This window comes from Sturnus vulgaris, chromosome 6 (genome assembly GCF_052056855.1).
Source record: "Sturnus vulgaris isolate bStuVul1 chromosome 6, bStuVul1.hap1, whole genome shotgun sequence".
NCBI classification, from domain to species: Eukaryota; Metazoa; Chordata; class Aves; order Passeriformes; family Sturnidae; genus Sturnus; species Sturnus vulgaris.
This window is the reverse complement of record NC_142248.1, coordinates 40,631,564-40,649,157: the sequence shown is the minus strand read 5'-3', so window position 1 is coordinate 40,649,157 and position 17,594 is coordinate 40,631,564.

Genomic DNA, 17,594 nt, shown 5'->3' with positions numbered 1-17,594 from the left:
CTTGTGAGCTGTCCTGGGCACTTGGCATCCCTGAGGCAGTCTAGTAGTGACCTTTAGGAAGTTTCTTGTGGGTGAGGGGAGTAGAGGTTGTCTTTGCTTTTCCTCCATTCTCAATACTAAGGCTGGTGCTTGTATCCAGCTTAGAATATTGCTCTTGCTGTGAAAAAATTATGTAATTATGTGACTCTCGGACTTGCTCTGTTCAGTGCTGGAAGCAGTGCCTGACTAGCCCTGTGTTCTTATTTCATCACAGGTGGTGGGATAAAGAATGGGCTTATGAAAGAGTAAATGAACAAAAGGTCCCCTTGAGAATGAGAGATGACTAAATCCTTCCCAAGTCCATCCTTGTTTCTATATGAATATGTGGAACTTTTTGCTTTTGCTCTGTACACATTATGCTCTGAATATTTTTTCATTGTGACAGAGACTTAGTCTAAGTGCAAAAATATCTCTTCTTCATCCACTTGATTGTAAACATGTGTTTGCAATCAAAAGTTTATAAATTAATGTCATAGGTAATATTCCTAAGTAGGAAGTTTGGGGTTTTTTATGAGAATCATTAAGTTCCATGGTTCATTGGGTCACCTTTTCCCTTGGAAAAGCTAGATTGCATCCATCTAGGAAGTCTGGATGGTTTATACAAATCTCATTTTTATATTGTATTTACTATTTCTAGAGCAAGAAGAAACAGACAATGTGCAGGGCAGTGTACATTACAAATGAGCTGAACAGAGACCCACCTGTCCTGCTTCAAAGTAAATAATCTGGGGTTTTCTGCAGACAATCAGCATGATTTTGTAGAAATCCTTCTCAAAGGATACTTTGCACTATCTTTATGAAAGGAGTACATAAATCAACTACCTTGAGGGACCAACGAGCCAGTCTTTAGAAGCTCAGAAGAAAAGCTCTATTTAATTCTTTTTCCTGGCAACAAAGCTGCTTCAGTTTTTTTCTAGATGGGGAAAAAAAATCATGGAAAACTTAGGCAATACTGGGGAGATGTCATGTTTTCGCTCATATTAATGTACTCCATCCATATTACTCTTTGTAACTACTGAGACACAAGGATGAATGTGCTTTGCTGAAGTCAAGCTAAGATTTCTTGGTTTCCAGTGGTGGATGAGACAGAAGGATCACTGCAGGTGTAAATGTGACATTCTGTTAGGATGCAAGACTATGATTAGGGAGGCACAATGTTTTCTGACCTTTGGGTTCCCAAGAGAGGCTGTTATTTTCAAATGTCCTGGCAAAAAAAAATAACCACACAGTCAACCAAATGCAAATCCTTCAGCCCTGTTGGGTAGGGAGAGACTTGTTAACTTGTGGGTCTTTCTCAGCTGCTATCCTATCTTTTCTCCCACCCATCTGAAGGAGGCTTGGGTTGGAGGGGACTTCTCCCTGTGGCAGATTTTCTGTGCTGATAGGCTGTGAAAGGAGGTTGGGCAGGGAGCTGTGGAGCAGGTTTGGAAACTGCTGTGGCAGCGTCCTACAGAAGGCCCTTTGAAGGCTTGGCCATCTGCCTGCAGGCATAACTCTGGGCATAACCCCACCTATTCATTAGTGAAGCCCCATCTGTGGGTGGAAGTTGCTCAGCCAACAGCTCTACTGGTGCAGATCAAAGGTCCATCTACTGCAGCATCCTCTGTCCTGCAGTGGCCGGTGGAAGATGCTTACAGAAAGTGCAAGACAGCAGCAAATTGCAGCATGAGCTATTCTCACACCCATCCAGCTCTTTTAGTCAGCAGTTTGGGGTCATGTTTGATAGGCACCTCTCCTCTGTAGCATCATATCATCCTTTTTATGCTTTAGGCCTCCTGAGCGTCGTGTGGCAATGAGTTCCACAACTGCACCATGAATTGGGTGGAAAAGTGCTTCATTCTGTTTGTTGTGAACGTGTTCCTAAAGGTGATGTAAAAACAGCAAGCAGTTCTTTCCATCTCCACATGTGGGATTTACAGTGCAGACACCACTTTCTCCCTAAGTCTTGGAATTCAAAGTCACAGTCTCTTTTCTTTCCACTCGCAGACCTGTTCCAGGTCTCCAGCTGGTTTTCCTATATGACCTCTGTGCCCTTCCAAATTACTCTCTGTCTCTTTGGAGTCAGGTTGTGTGGGCACCCCACAAAGGTGCCTATTCTATACTCTGCTCAGATCCTTTGCTGACCATCCCTGGTGCACTGGTTTCTTTTTGAGCCATGCTGGCTTCAAGACTGATGAGAAAGAAGAGGTGGTTGTTTCATGCCTTGGCTCTGCATGCTCCTGGTCCTTGTTAGAGCAAAGATGTCTGAATCCCACTGTTCTGAGAGCTGGGGTCCCTCGAGATGCTCACTCTACCATGACTGTCTGCAAGGAGCATCACTGGGGTGTGGGGGTCCACAGTGGGCTTGAACATCATAATCCTGTTTATTTGGGGCAGGGTTGGAGTGGGTGGATGTGCCAGTGACAAGGATTTGTGCACACCAGGCAGCACAGGAATGAGCCCTGCAGCCTTCCCAGCAGTGAGGAGGCTGAAAAGGATGTGGGCATCAGTGAGTGTGGACGAACTCACTGTGGTTTGGGGAATGCTACATCAGGAAGATCTAGAGGTGAGGGTAACGTGGGTACCACATTGCACTGGTTCATCCCCCTTCAATATCTGTGCTGCTGAAGAGCTGTGCCACAAGTCACAGCTGGCACAGTCTATATTAAAAGTGGTGTACCCACAGCTCTGCACTCTTCTAGGTGAGGCTGAAAGGGCCACGTTAATGCTGCACCACCACCACTTGTGGTTTGCTGCTGGAGAGGCAGAAGGGAGAAGGAGGAAGGGGTGGGTGGCTGGTGGCCATTGCTCTGTGCCCAGCCCTGGGCAGACATGTGCTCAAACTGAGGAGAGCAGCCCAGGGGGCTTCTCCCCATCATGATCTATCAGAGAGCATCAGCTCTGGTTCATCACTGGGCTGCCTCTTAGGAAAAGCTTACCCATGTCTGACAACTGCTTCAGACAGCTTGCTGGTTTAGGAGCAGAAGAAATCCTCTGGCAGGACTTTTCTAGGTCCTGCTACCTGCAAGTGCTGGAAAAAGCAGCTCAAAATTAGTTTTGTATATCTAGGAGTTTCAAATAAACATGTAGGTGAACATCATTTCAAACTAGTGCATGATAGGTGTTGTGGAGAAGGGAGTTGTCCCTCCTTTTGTACCCTTTTTAGCTGTGAACCCAGGGCCTGACCTCTCCATGGGATAGAAATTATGGGACAGTTTGTATCTGTTTCTCCTTTTGCCATGTGGCTTATCTAAGTGCTTCCCTCTTTGGTGGTCCCCTCACTGATGTATGTCTGCATGACTGGGCTCCACTCCAAAATCCACCATGTGTTACTTACAAGGAGGTGCAAAGGGGTGAGAGAAAGGGCTGTTCAGTGCTGAACCCCTCAGTCAGCCTGTGCAGGGAATGTGCCAACCATCCCTTTTTCTGGCTGAGGTGATATCCCTGACCTGCTCTGCCTTCTGTGGGGCTAAAACTGCCCCAGACAGGGCTGGTCCCTCCACAGAGCACTGCAGGCTCAGCTGCTGCAGCATTTTCTCATCCTCACTTCCCAAAACAAAACGGAAATGGGGAGTGCAGCAGCTTCTCAATGGGAGGTAAAACTGCTGGAGTTGAACACTTGGGCAAGTTAAAAGGTGAGCATGGATCAACAGGCTCTTCTATTTCTCTTCAATTTTTAAAAATTAATTAAATGACAACCAAAGAAAGAAAGAAGAGAAAAAAATCAAAAGTTAAGAGCTCTGCTCTCTCAAGACATTCTTGAAGCATGCACTGGGAAGTGCAAGGGTGCTGCCTGGGCTCCCTTGGCCACTGGGATGTGCCTGGATGCCACCCTCAGCCTGGTGAGGCATGGTGGCACAGAGACATCCCTTGTGCATGGTCCCCAGGAAAGAGTTCTGACAGTCTGCTGACATCACTTTCAGTGCAGATAAAACAGCAGGGTTATCACAAGTGCAGTAATATCTTCTAAAAAAGTGAGGAGGAGAACCCTCTTTGCACCGTGTCACCCTGGATAAAATCCTGTTAATGGGCAGTGGTGGTGGGAGCAGAGACCCAGCACCTTCTATGGCAGCAGCCTGGGTGTGTGGGACCCACAGCCCAGGGCAGTGGAGGGAGCACATGGCCAACATTTTCCAGCCTGGGTGTTTGAATTTTGCTCTATATTTAGTGCCCCAAACGAGTGCTTTGATTCGCAGTGTTTCCAAGCACCTGCTGCTCCCATTGACTCTGGTGGTCTATATGGGTCCCAGCAATCCTCGGGGTTAAGCTGCTCCATCTACATGCCTAAATTTGGGTACTGAAGGTTGGGAGCTGCGGGTGCTATATTCTGCTGGGGTTTGTGTTTCTCCTGCTGTGGGGCATGGTGCTAATCTGGGGTTTGTGGGCAACGTGTTTTCAAAACAAGGGTGGCTTTGATTTACCAGTTTCTGGTTCGGCTCATCTGAGTGATTAATCATTTATCAGAGCAGAGAGAGATTAAAACTTATAGAAATAAAATCTGAATATAGGCTAGCTGCTTCTTCCCAGCAGCAGATGCCTGGCACACACAGAGGGGCTGGTGCAGGACATCCCTCTTGCAGTGGGAGCATTTTCCAAGGCCAGTTCCCTACACACCCTGGGAAAGGCTGAGCTCTAATGCTGAATGTGACCACCCTGCTGTCAAAACCCCCAGCTGACTGTGACAGCTCACTGGGGCACTGCTACAAGTGGAGCCAGGGCTGGCTTTTTAAGGAGCCCTGGTGTGGGACTGGACACAAACACTTTTCCCTTTCATGCTCATTTCCAGGGCAGGTAATTTATGTGTCTTGGTAAGAATTGGCAACCACGTCCATGCTTCTGTCCCTTTGTAATATCCTGTTGTTTCTTTCCAGAGAGAAATACCAGCAGACATTCAAGGTTACTTCCTTGGCATGCTCTGTGTGTTTTCAGCCTGATTGTATCTGCACTGCCTAGATGTTTCCTGACATGCTGTATCTCCCCCGCTCTTGCATCACAGGCTGAGCATTAACTGCATGCTTTGCTGCAGCAGACCTTTCCTTTCTGACCACAGCCCCAGCTGTCTTCCAGAGCTTGCTCCCAGCCAGCTTCCCTCCTTTTTCTGACTCCCAGATTGCTCCTCAGACACTTTGTAGTGCTTGGTAAACCCTGGATGTTGAAGCAGGAGATGAACATGGCACAGATCAGATCCCGCACAGGTGCTGGAAAGGACCCCCACCTCTCATATTTACAGACAAATGACATGTCTCAAAGGTGGCTTTAAAAAGTGACCCTCATGGCAGGCTGACTGCTCCCAAATGTTGTTCTGGGTCTCTGCAGCACCTGGACAAGGAGCAGCCCCAGGGTCCTGGTGCATGCCTGGTTCCCTGACCTGGCACTGCTCCTTTTGCCCACCAGACCCTGAGAAGTGTGAGTCCATGTTTGTGGTTCCTCATTGCTCCAGGAGCCTTGACATTCCTTAAGGAGATGAGAGCTCATTCCCATCCCCAGTGCCAGGTTGGGCTGTGGCAGCTTGGTCCAGCCCAGCTCAGGGCCCCTATCACGAGTGATGCTGCAGATGAAAGCTGTTGTTTGTTTACAAGCTTTCCTCAATTAGAACTCATTTGCTGCTCACACACTATATTTAAAAGCTCATGTTTAAATCAGCACTGGTGATTTAGGAGTGCCTGTTGTGTTCTCTTTCCTAGATACATATGATAATTCCTCCACCTGTTAAAAATCTGTTGCTAATATTTGCTGTCAGGTTTTTTTGTTGTTGTTGTTGTTGGTTTTTCTGTCCCCTGCCAGGATAGCCAGAGGCCTGCAAGTGTTTATTTAACTCTAGCTGTTTACTTCTCATAAATTTCCCTGCCTGAAAATCCATTTGGGATCAGGCAGGAAAAAGCTCTGCAGCCATGCTGGATTAGATTAAAATAGACAGAAAGTTTCAGTTTGGGCATTTTGGCAGCTCTGGATATCTTCAGAGCTACTCTCAGTGAGGCTTTCCAACATACAGTTCCAGTGCTGTGGAGGGGAGAATTTCATGTCCTGGTGCCACTTTGTACCCCAGTGCCCTGGTCAGAGCAAGTGTCCCAGAAGGTGGGGCAAAGGCAGGAGCTCTGCCCATGGGATGCTTCCCTGAGCACCCTCCATCCTCAAGGAACTGCTCCAAGCAGAGCCACGGCACCATCCCACTGGTGTATATCTGACCTTTTAGCATGAATTTCTGCAGGTCAGCTAAGTAGGGAAAAATAAGATTTTAATTTTTTTTTTTCTCAAGGTTATTGTTTTTAAAACTTTCTTGTCATTTTTTTTTATTCTGTTCATTCTTCTTCATTTTTGCTACTTCATTGCAAACTTATCATATAACTGATGTCTATGTATATCTTTTTTCAGAATATCAAATCAATCTGATCTGATTCACTCATGGGAGGACGCCTTTAGTCTTTCAAGAAACGTTTTTTCCAGATTGCAAAACCCTTGCTCTAAAAATTGTATTGGGTTTGTGTGCACTTGTTTTACTGCACCTTTCCATGAATGAACTGTGTGAGAGCTCCTGAGCCAAATTCCAATGTAAACTTAGGAAAGTCAGGGTAAGCCCAGGACAAGAGGACAAGGTTCCTCACCATGCAGATGAGCTGATCCAGCAAGCTTCCAAGGAACAGGAGCACACCCAATGTTTGAAACCTATGGCTTTGGGTTTCATCAGTCATTTCTTTCCCCAAAACCCTGTCCTGTCACAGTATTATTTGTAGAAATATCCCTTTCTATAACTTTTTGTCCACTTACTGAATGTTCATGAAATGGAATGTTTGCAGAGACCAAGATGGATTTTCCAAAGGGCTGTGGACTAGGATGCTGATACAAATGTTCCCATGTATATATCTGATTGGGACACACATTTCTTTCCTCCAGGCCCCTGGGCCTTCCCTGTATTTCATGCTTTAGCCAAGGGCCAAGTGCCAACCCCCCTTTCCCACTTCTACACTTTGGAAATCAGCAGAATCATTCTGGATTCTCTGTAGTGTGCATGAAAAAAAATTATTTTGTTCTTTTCATAATTTTTAGAACAACTCAAATGTCTTCAGGGATTCAGTCAGGAAACATAATCTTGAATAAGATAGAAACAAGAAAGTCAAGTCCTTGTTGTATCTTCCCTGCTATTTCCATCTCCAATGTATTTCCTCTCTCAAATTGCTTCTCTCCAGAGTCACACTCTGCCAGAGATAACTAGGTGGCAGTGAGTGAAGAAAGGAACAGCATTGTCTACAGCTTTGAACCATGAATAGCCCTTGGAAAAACAGCAACAGAGAGAGATACAAGTTCAGGTTGATAAAGCAGGTTGCCAAGTGACTGAAGACTTGATCCTGTTTCACTGAAGTTGGCAGTGAGCTCCCAGGGACGTCACTTTTATCGCTGCTCCCAGCCCACCTTGGGTGCCATCCCCCAGGAACCCTGGGCAGAGTGTGGGCTGTGAGGAGTTCTGTGGGGATGGGGCTGGGTTGCTGGTGGAGCCTCCTCCTTCTGCAGCTGCTGGGGTCAGGGTACCAAGCACCCACCTGAAGCAACGTGGGTCAGCTGAGGTTCAGCATCGTGCTGATCCTGTGCAGTGCCCTCTGGTTTCGTGCTGTTGCAGAGTGGGCACAGGTGCACACACCTGTATACACCATATTTAGGGCCTCAAAGTTGTAAAGAAAAATCCCAGCAGCAGCTGCCCTTTACCAGTCCCGTGTGATGAAGATGGAGACCCTGAGCTCTCTGTTGATACTACAACTCATCCTCAGTTCTGGCTCCATCAGCCAGAGCCCCTGGCTGTATTGATCCAAACCCTCCTCACAGCACAACAGGCTGATCCCATGTGGAGGGGTCACCTCCTTGCCCTGTACCAGACCCACAGCTGTGCCTTCACCAGGTGATGGAAGAATATGAAGCAATTTGAGGCCATTTGGACAGCTGCTCACTTCCCTGCTACCCTGTTCTGCCTGCTTGGTGCACATGACATGAGACATTGGGCAGCCCAGCAGCACAGCCACTCACTGCTGTCCTGAGACCAGTTCTCAAAACCCTGCACAATGTCAGCCAGCAAAGAGAAAGTGTTTTATTTCAGTGCCTCTGTGGGGGCTAGATGAATAGCTGAACTGCAGCAGCCTAATGGATTTTGGAGGGGGGTGGGAAGCAGGATGGGACATGCAACAATTTTCAGGGAGGCGTGTGGGGAAATGTTGTTGCAGCGATGAGGAGCGGGAGATGGAGTAACAATGGCTCCAGTTTACATTGTGCTGCACTGACGCTGTGATCTGCTGCCAAGATCAACCCTGGAGAGAGGAACTTGAAAATAACACGAATAGTGTGGCAAGAGAGATACCCTACAGCATATCCTGCTCCCTCGGACTTTGCCTTTGAGTCAGGAGTGAAATATTGGAGCTATTGTGGTGAAGTGAGACTTAAAAATAGAAGGAAAAATTGCTACTTTTTTTTTTTTTTTTTTTTTTTTTTTTTTTTTTTTTTTTTTTTCCCTCTAAGGGGACATTAATTGTTTTTAAGTTGTGGTACTTCTAGTTTGAGTCAAGGAGGAAAACACTTCAAGGCACTGAAAGGGCTAGAAACCATGTCACTCATCAGCTGTGGTGTGAGAGCTGCCCCTTATCTCCATTGCCATAGCGATGCTGCTGCTCTGCTTACTCTCCCCGATGGGTTTCACACTGCTCCTACATTACCCTCCAGGCTCGAGATCCCTTCAGAGGATGCCTGGTTAATGCCACGAGTCTCACAAAAAAAAAAACAGAACAAAACAGTGCTGAAATCCAGGTGGGTTAGCAGCATTTCTGGCTGCACATGTGTGTTACCTGCAGGGAACAAGGAGAGGGCTGGGATTCCTGCACAGGAGGTGAAGCTGAATTCCCGACGAAAGCTGGAAATTCTCTTCTGCCTTGCAAGAGCAACAGTCTGGAAAAAAAGTGGGTTTAGGGAGTTACAAAGTTTATATTTCTTGCAGGGTTTTACCTCATTCGGATTTTTTTGTTATTTCAGGGATCAGTGGGCTGGTAAAGCTTAAGGTCTCTCTGGGTTTTCTAAGAATCGCATTTATATGAATGTGAGATGAAGCAGAGCAACATCAGATCTGGTCACGGCCATGTGAATGTGGTTTATCATTATCTGAATGTCTTCAGAAACAGCACTGCCCTCTGTATTAGGCTCCTGGCTGGGTGCTTCAGGATGCTGCCAGCACTGGACCTATGGCAAGTGCCTTTCTGGGAGCACAGAACCCTCCCTCTCTGCCTCTGGGCTTCCTTGGGAGTGGAGAGGCCAGTCTGGGATGCCAGCACCACCACTACAACCAGACAGCTGTGGACAGCTTCCAGCCACGCTCCCAGGGATTGTCCCCCCATCCCAGACTTGCTGCTAGCCTTTGATGAGTGACTGCTGCCACATGGGGACAGGGCTGCTCCCCTACAAGGAGAGAGCTGCCCTGGTTTGTTTAAATATAGCACGTGACATTTATGTCTGAGTTTACCAAATTCGGCCCTTTCCCACTGGTAAACTGTGAGAACCAGCAGGGTCGTAGTGTTTATGGCCAGAAGGAATTGCTAAATCTGGATTTACACAGATCACTGAGCTCAGTCACTCAAACCCAGTAACTTGTTTCACTGAAGCTCATGTTCTCTGAAGACACTGGGAGATGGGGCTCCTCTTTCTCTTTGTCCCAGAAACTGGGATATCATTGTTCACTCATGTCCTTTCCTTCTGGTTCAAAAAATCCTTGTTTTTCTATATCTTGACAATGGTGCAGATTCCAGAAGAGCTGAATATATTCACCTCTTCAAAGCATTGATATGAGGCTGCCTCTCAATCCTCTTTGCTAAAATTAAGGAGGCTCTAAGCCTCTAAGGTCTGCCTTTCTCCTCTGCCTCTTACATCCATGATGGATACCATACATCCCTGCCAATCAGCATCAGAAACCTGGTCTCCCACAAATCATTTCCAAAACTCAGGATGTTTCATCCTTTCCTCAGGCTCTGGAAAGGGCCTGTGGCCAAACTTTGGGAAAAAACCCTCCTATGGCTGAAATCCTATGGTCAGCAGGTGCTGGGCAAGCATCTCCACAGAGGTGGCCACCCTGGACAAGGAGCTGATGGTTTCTGTGGGATGGTGCCCAAGTGCAGGGTTCCTCCAGGGGCTCAGAGGAGCCCCCATGCAACAGCTCATTTCTGCAGCAGATTCAATCAGCAAAAGGAAATGAATAAAGAACAAACAGCGGGCTTTAAAAGATAGAAAGAAAAGATAGCTTTTTATCTCTGTGTAACCTGACAAAATACCCATGTGCTGTTAAGAGATGGCATGACTTGATAAATGTGATGAAAATACAACATGGGGGCAGAGAAACAACCCAGGGCCCAGTACTGCAGTGGATATGGGTGTTGGCATCTCAGACATTATCCCTGACCAGCCAGGACAGGTTTGATGACAGTGCTGTGGGGAGCAGTCTGTGGTGTTTTGGGTTCATGCTGGAAGGAGGGTATTGACTCAACACTGAAGGTGGAGCAGGCTCTAAGCATAAGTGTAGGGGCTTTTCCAATGCCATTAAAAAAGAAAAGGATAAAAACACCAACAGCACCTGAATGCTGGTGGAACAATGTCTAGCTATATAGAATCCGATTATTTGTGCATAGTTATATCAGTGGTTTTAGAGCCTAAATCTCTGAGAGAAGACTGGGGTGAGAAAGTTCAAGATGTAGGACATGACAGCCAGCACTGCTCACTGGAGAAAGAGGTCTCCTTTCCATGTCTTTCTCAGCTCAACACCAAAAGGAATCCCCCCAGGCAACCTTCATTCTGTGTTCAATTTGGTGTGCAAATTGCAGCTCCCCTCCATTCCAAGAAAAATCCAAATGCTGCACTCACCTCACTGTGCCTTTGGCTTTTCCCTGGGTGGAGAAGAGCCAGGAACACTGGTGGTTTGCACCAGGGACAGGGAGAAAATTCCCCTTGTTCTCTGGCCAGCTAGTGCCTGGCCTGGTATCTACTAGGACAGAAAAATAAATTCCTTCCTGGGAATTATTAGCTTGGTTGGAAGTGTTTTGTTGCCCTCTGTGCAGTGTTGGGTCTCAGGTGACAATCCTCTGCCCACAGCTGGCTGACTCCAGTGAGGAATATTTCACCATTTCATCCACCAATCTACAAAATAGTGTCACTGAAAGGGGGCATTGCGTGGGATCTGTTGGGTTATCAAATCATTCCTCCTTTAAAATATAAAGTCTTTGCACAGGAATATTCACACCTTGCTGTGAATCCTTTGGTCTTCAGAAGAACAAAAAATTTGAAATTTGTTGTTTTCAATCTGGACAGGAGACCAAGAAGCCTTCTGCAAAGCTGTTTGGATGCCACAGAGCAGCCCATGGCTTACAAACATGACAAACTTGTCTTCCTTATGAGTAATAAATAGCTAAAAATATACCCATCTTGGGTAAAGGGGAGAGGTGATTCAGCAAACACTTCAGCAATGGCCTGGGTGGCATAATCAGCTCTCATGTCAGAGAAGTTGTGTGTAGTCATCTCACAAACCAAGCTCATGGCAGCAGCTCCTGCACCTCTGAGTCAGACAGTTTTGAAACCTCCAGGTGCCAAATTTCCCAAGTGACCTCAGAGTGGTTTCCCCAGTGGGGAGTCAAGTGCAGAGGATTTGGAGCCCACACATCTGCAGTGGGACTGGGACACCATCCAGCTGTCAAGTAAAGGCTAAAGGGCTCTTTGTGCAGGACAGAAAGGCACAGGAATATGTGTTAAAAATTACTGCATAAGGCCAGCTTGTAGTGCAGCCTCTTTCTTCTGCTTTCCCATTTTATCCAGGAGTTGAGTTCTGGATGGAGAGTTAATGAGAACTTCTGAGAGCACCTGTTTGGCTTCTGCCCATACACAGAAAAGTTCCCAGGCTTGCTCCCTAGGCCTGGGCTCGTGTTTGGGTCTGGAGACAGCTGCCAGGGAGGGATGGCCAGCCTGCCTTTGACCTCAGGGCATGCCCAGCACTCCAGCTCTGTGCTGCTGATGTGGGCCAGCCCTGGGCATGGGCATCGCTTTCCACAACCATTGTGGTGTGCAGATGCTGTATTCATGGGAAGCCCTTAGATTTTGGAGGTGCAAATGAGAGAACCTGTCTGGCAAGTGTTCTATGGCCCAGGATTTGGATTCCCGCTAATCTGATCTCCCCTGTGTGCCTGCACTGGTCCTTCAGTTGTTATCCTCTCTGCAGAGCCTCCTTCCTTCCAATCTGTGACTGTGCTGGACAGCCTGCAATGAGGCTTCCCAGTGCCAGTCTGACATTTCTGGGAGTGGAGCCACTGAAGAAAAGTAGCAGCTGAAGAAAAGTACCTCTGAATATTCTGCTTTTCAGCAGTTTTTTCTCCCTACTGTGTTGTGCCATGAAACTCGATATCCCCTGGGTCCCTCTCCAGCCATGTCCTGCTTCCATTTCTGCCTGCACTTCCCCAGGGACTGCAGCCAGGTTGTCTCCTGTCAAAGGCCACCAAGCAGCAGGGTTAATAGAGCCACAGGTCTATAGCTGAGCCAGGGCCCAGACCACAAACAGCCTGGGGCACTGTTTGGAGAGGACTAGGAGAAAGTGCTGCCTGCAGCACCCCCCTCACCAAGGGATGCTCACAGGGTCTCTGCACCCTGCTGCCTCCCACTCTTCTCACACATGTTCCCCAAGGAATTCTCTCTGCAATCATATTGTAATTAATAATAAAAATAATAATAAAAGATAAGTCATGTGGATATTGATATATTTGCAGCAGGGACAAGAGCCCTGTGTCCTCAGTTTGGATACCTGTGGATTTTTACTTTAAGAATGTCCATGATTGGGGGTGGTTGATGTTTGTTTTTTTCTCACAGGCTTTCCCATTCCTCATGGCCCATAAGTGGCTTTCTGCCAGCTCTGCCACTCCTTGTTCCTCTGCCTGCCAGCAGTGCTGGTGACAACATATTTCTCATGTCTGTGCGAGAAATGAGTAAAATTACACAAAGAATTTCCTTTGCTGACAGTGTAGAGGGACACAAATTTATGTGATTCTGAAACCTGAGTTTGAAATATTGTTTCCAAACCAAAACAAAATTAAAAAAAAAAAAAAATTGAAATCTCCTTGGAAAGGTACAAGTGGGACTTCAGATGTCAGAAGAACATTTTGCATCAATACAATCAATGCTCCTTATTCCAGGCTTAGTGTTTTCTGAAGTACACTGCTGTTTGTAATAGAATATGCATTAAAAATTAATGAAAAGTTGTTAAAAAAAAAAAAGAAAAAAAAAGAAAATAATAAGGCTCTTAGAAAAGACTGAGAGAATATCTTGACCTTGGCAAGAAAGTGCCAGTGTAACTTCCTGCAAAGTCACTTTTGGTTGGAAGCTACATGTTCCCACAGAAAGCTTGAATTTATTTAAGGAATGGCATTTTCTTTTCTTTTCCTTTCCTCTTTTTTTCTTTTTTTTTTTTTTTAAGTTACTGACAGAATAGGGCTCAACCTGATTATTTGCAGGCAGCTGTCTAAATAAGCTATGACAAAAATGTCTTCTTGTGACACTGAAGAATGAGCAAAAGTATTTTTAGTCACTGAAGTGGATGTACTTAATATCACACATTTTCCCTCTACACTTTTTCCAGTGTATTTCCTGAAGCTGCTGGGCAGCACATGTCAGGAATTTCATCACAGGATTTTTTTCTCTCAGTCTTGGGCCCACCTGAGCATCCTGCTGCCATGTTGTCCTATTCTCATTCTCTCTTTTCTGCCCCAATGTGAGTTGATTGCTTTTTCCCTCTCCTTTGTGAGCCTGATAACCTTTTCAGGATCCCAGCCATTTGTTCACAAAGTGTGCATTGGTGCCCACAGGCAAATTTTAAGTCCCTAAATCCCCTCTTGGATGCCTCAGTGGTGCATTGAATCTGGTTCAATAGCCTCTTAAGAAACAGACCCTCCATAAAGAGCCAGGGGACAGCCACATCCCTTTCTTTCCGCAGCAGTTTGCCCTCCAGGATGAATAGGAGCATCCCAGCTTGCAGCTGATTATTTTTTTAACACTTGGAGACATCTGCCTGGGAAAGGAACTGCCTCCCTGGGATCTGCACGTGTTTGTGCATCAGATGTAAGGCAATGGAGGGCAATTCTCCAGAAAAAATCCTGGGCATCTGTGTGAGAGAAAGAATTTGCAGGGAGGCCCTGATGAAGTGAGGAGAGAGGCCCATGAATGACCTTTTCCAGAGAAGGAGGAGGGGCAGGGCAGTGCAGAAGAGGAGTGGAAGCCAGTTCAACCACAGTGCCCTTTCTCCATCAGCAGAAAGGAAAGACAAACGAAGATGTGAGTGTGGGGGAACCGTGCATTCATTCCCAAAGATTCAGTGCCTGAGCTACCCAAGCCCTGCGATTTTCTCCCCATCCCTGTACAAACAGCTTGTCCCTTGCTCGCCCTGGCCATGATGGCAGAGCTGGCAGTGGCTTTCCCTGCCCACAGGGCTTGTGCTCACACACAGTGCCACAAAGGAACCTTATGAAAGCTGGAGCAGGGATGGTGTTTGGCCCTCCAACCCCTGACCCTCCAACAACTCAGTTAATGATTGTGGTTATCAGATACACTGGCTCAGCAGTGCATCCATCACCAGGCTGACAGGGATTCAATCCCACAAGGGGAGGGAATGTGCAAACACATTCAATCTCAGCCCTGCCAGCCCCCAGCGTGCCTCTGCCCCTAAATCCAAGAACAAACACAGAGTTTCCATCAGGGGAAGAGCTGCTGTGATTTATCATAAAATAATAGACAAGATGGACCCGTGGATGATGGCAATGCCTCGGATGCAGGACCAGCCCATGAGATGCAGCTTAGCTGTTGGTGTTCCTTGCAGGACACAGAGGAAAGCAAACAAGCAATGGTGCTTTCCTTTTCATGACTGGCTTTGCCTGCTCCTCTGCAATGTTTTACTGCTTTACTGGGTTCAATTCTGCAGCCCATACCTGAAGCCAGCAGCTTGCTTTGCTGAACCTAAGGCTTATTCCTTGCATCTGTAGTGTTTCAATGTCCCAGCTCTGCACTAAAGCCTCCTGCCCCATTTGTTTTCAGTCCCTGTCCAGGACACTGTGCCCCTTTCTCCCTGACAGCTCTTCCACCTGTTTTCAATAGATTATTCTGCAATAAATCACAGCAGTCCTCACATGATGGAAAACTCTGTTTGTTCTTGGGTTTTGAGGAGGTCCATAAAGATGCTGTCAGCCACAGCAGCCCCAGGGGTACCAAAGGGAGGAAGATACAATTGATGCTGCGACAGCAACAGTCCCAGGTCAGTTTGCCAACACTTGGACCCAGCACGAAGTTGCAACTGCTGGCTTGTCCCTGTATTTTTGAATATCACAGTATTTTCACGATGAGAAAGGTCTGAGGCAAAGCACTGAAATACATTTGCTGAGCTCAGCAGCTTTTTTTCTAAGAGGCTTGGAAAAATCTGGAAACATCTCTGAAAGAGGCAGTGTAGAAACAAGCCTGAACCCAGAGTTTCTATAGACCAACCTCTCCTTCTGCTCAAATGCCATCAGAAATTCCCACTCCTGTTTCATTTTCTTGCCTCATCACGTCACACGTGCATGGAGCTGACAGCAGGGAAACACTGGGCATATCTCAGAGTGGGAGTTTTCACCTTCACAACCCTTCCATATGGAAAAGGAGAGGTCCAGATGAGGCACCACCAAACCCTGGCTGCCCAGGAGCACCGGGAGACAGCTGACCACAGAGCAGGGCATGCATTAGCCAGCCTGGTGTGCCTCTGATTTGCATAGCAATTATTTCAAATATGGCCAGGGTTAATCAGCTGCTCCTGGTTGCCACTGCCTGGAACAGGCCACCCTCTGTGACAAGGGCTGCAGTACAGAGCAGAGAATGGCACTTGCCTTCACTCCTGATCAGAAACTGGGCAGGCAGAACAAGGCAGGATTTGGAGGGGTCGAGAACACTGTGGTGAAGTTTGTATCTTATCTTAGATCCCTCAAGCAGTCCAAAACTTTGGCTCAGCTTTCTCCAAGCTCACTCCTAAGCAGATGGCATGAGCACAGGAAGGCTGGCTGCAGGATAAGGCGACACAGACAGATTCTGGCTGATGGGTGCTCTCTAAAGTGCCCCATGCCAAGGCATTTTGATGCTCCCTGGGCAGGCTCATGGGTAGCCAAAACCCCCTTCCCTGGGGTTTACAACGTGACCAGGTCCAGTTTTTGTATGCAGTGCAGCTGGCCTCAGATTTGGAGCTGCAATGAATGCACAGGTTTTCCCCTGCACTTCTCCCTTCTCTCCACGCTTTTATGGGATCCTCAGGGAAGCAGAACACGGCTGCCAGCACAGGGAGGACAGCCTGATCCATTTCTGGGTAGTGATGCTGTGCAGAGTCCCTGGTCCCAGGCTGGCAGGGTCTGCAGGATCCGCTGTGTCAGGGAAGCTGCACTGCAGCACTGCGTGATAAGAGCAGATAAGAGAGTTCCTGCCCTGATTCCAGCATGACCAAACAAGTTTCCTGATGCCGTAGCTACGCCAGCCCCTCCTTGAGACAATACTGTTATCCCGGGCGGGAATGTGCGGGCAAGCAGCAGCAAAGCAGAGCCACAAGCCCCGATGCCCTGTGGCAAATAAACGTCACTGTGTACCCTCATCCCGGGCAGAGTGCAGATTCAGGGACTCAGGCACGGAGATTTCCAATGGAAATATCCTGGCAGGGAATCAGGCTTGGAAAAGACAGGGAGAGGGGAGCTGCAGTGAAAAGAGAACAGGATGTGAACCAGAGGGGAAAGTATGACAAAAAGCAACTAAGATTACACGGCAGCAGCTTCTCTTTGCCTATTGGCAGTCTGCATTTGGGTGCCACAGGGGAGCTGAGGCTCACAGCAACGTGAGTGTCCTTCACTCCATCAGCTCTCCCCAGCTCCTCCAGGGATGCCATGACTACACCACTGGGGTGGTCCAGCACACCCCGAGTAGCTCCAAGCCACTATGGCCTGACCACCTAGTCCAGAAAAGCTCTCTGCAGCTTTGCATGTGTGCTGTGGGCTTTGTTGGCTTGGCTGCCAGGGGAAAAAAGCCTGTGAGGCAAACTGGACCAAGTTCTGTCACTGCAGTCCCTGCTGTCTCAGGAGGTTGGGGAGCTCTTGGTGATGTTTTCTCATGGGACTGTCCATTTGCATGGACACTGAGCTGGGAAAATGCTCTTACTCAACATCAGACACATCATGATCAGGCTAATATTGGTACTTTAGGGTAAACCATATGCTGACCTGTGGGGAAAGACTTTGATGAATTAGGACCTTACTCACAAGGTTTCACCTGCCTGATTACCCTTGAGTCTTTGAGGGAAACCATCACAGGGGTTTCTGGTACTCCACAGCGTGCTTAGCTGCTGTCCCAGCAGCAGACTAAAGCAGAGAGCTCCAGACCTGCTCAGGACTGTGCCTCTCTGGTCTTTTTCTTAGAGCTACTTGAAGGAAACAAATCTGATTTTAGTAGCAGGCCTGTTGTGCCCCTGTTGTGTATTCAAGCCCTAATATAAGCACACAGACCCTTACCATGGGATCCTTATCATGTTT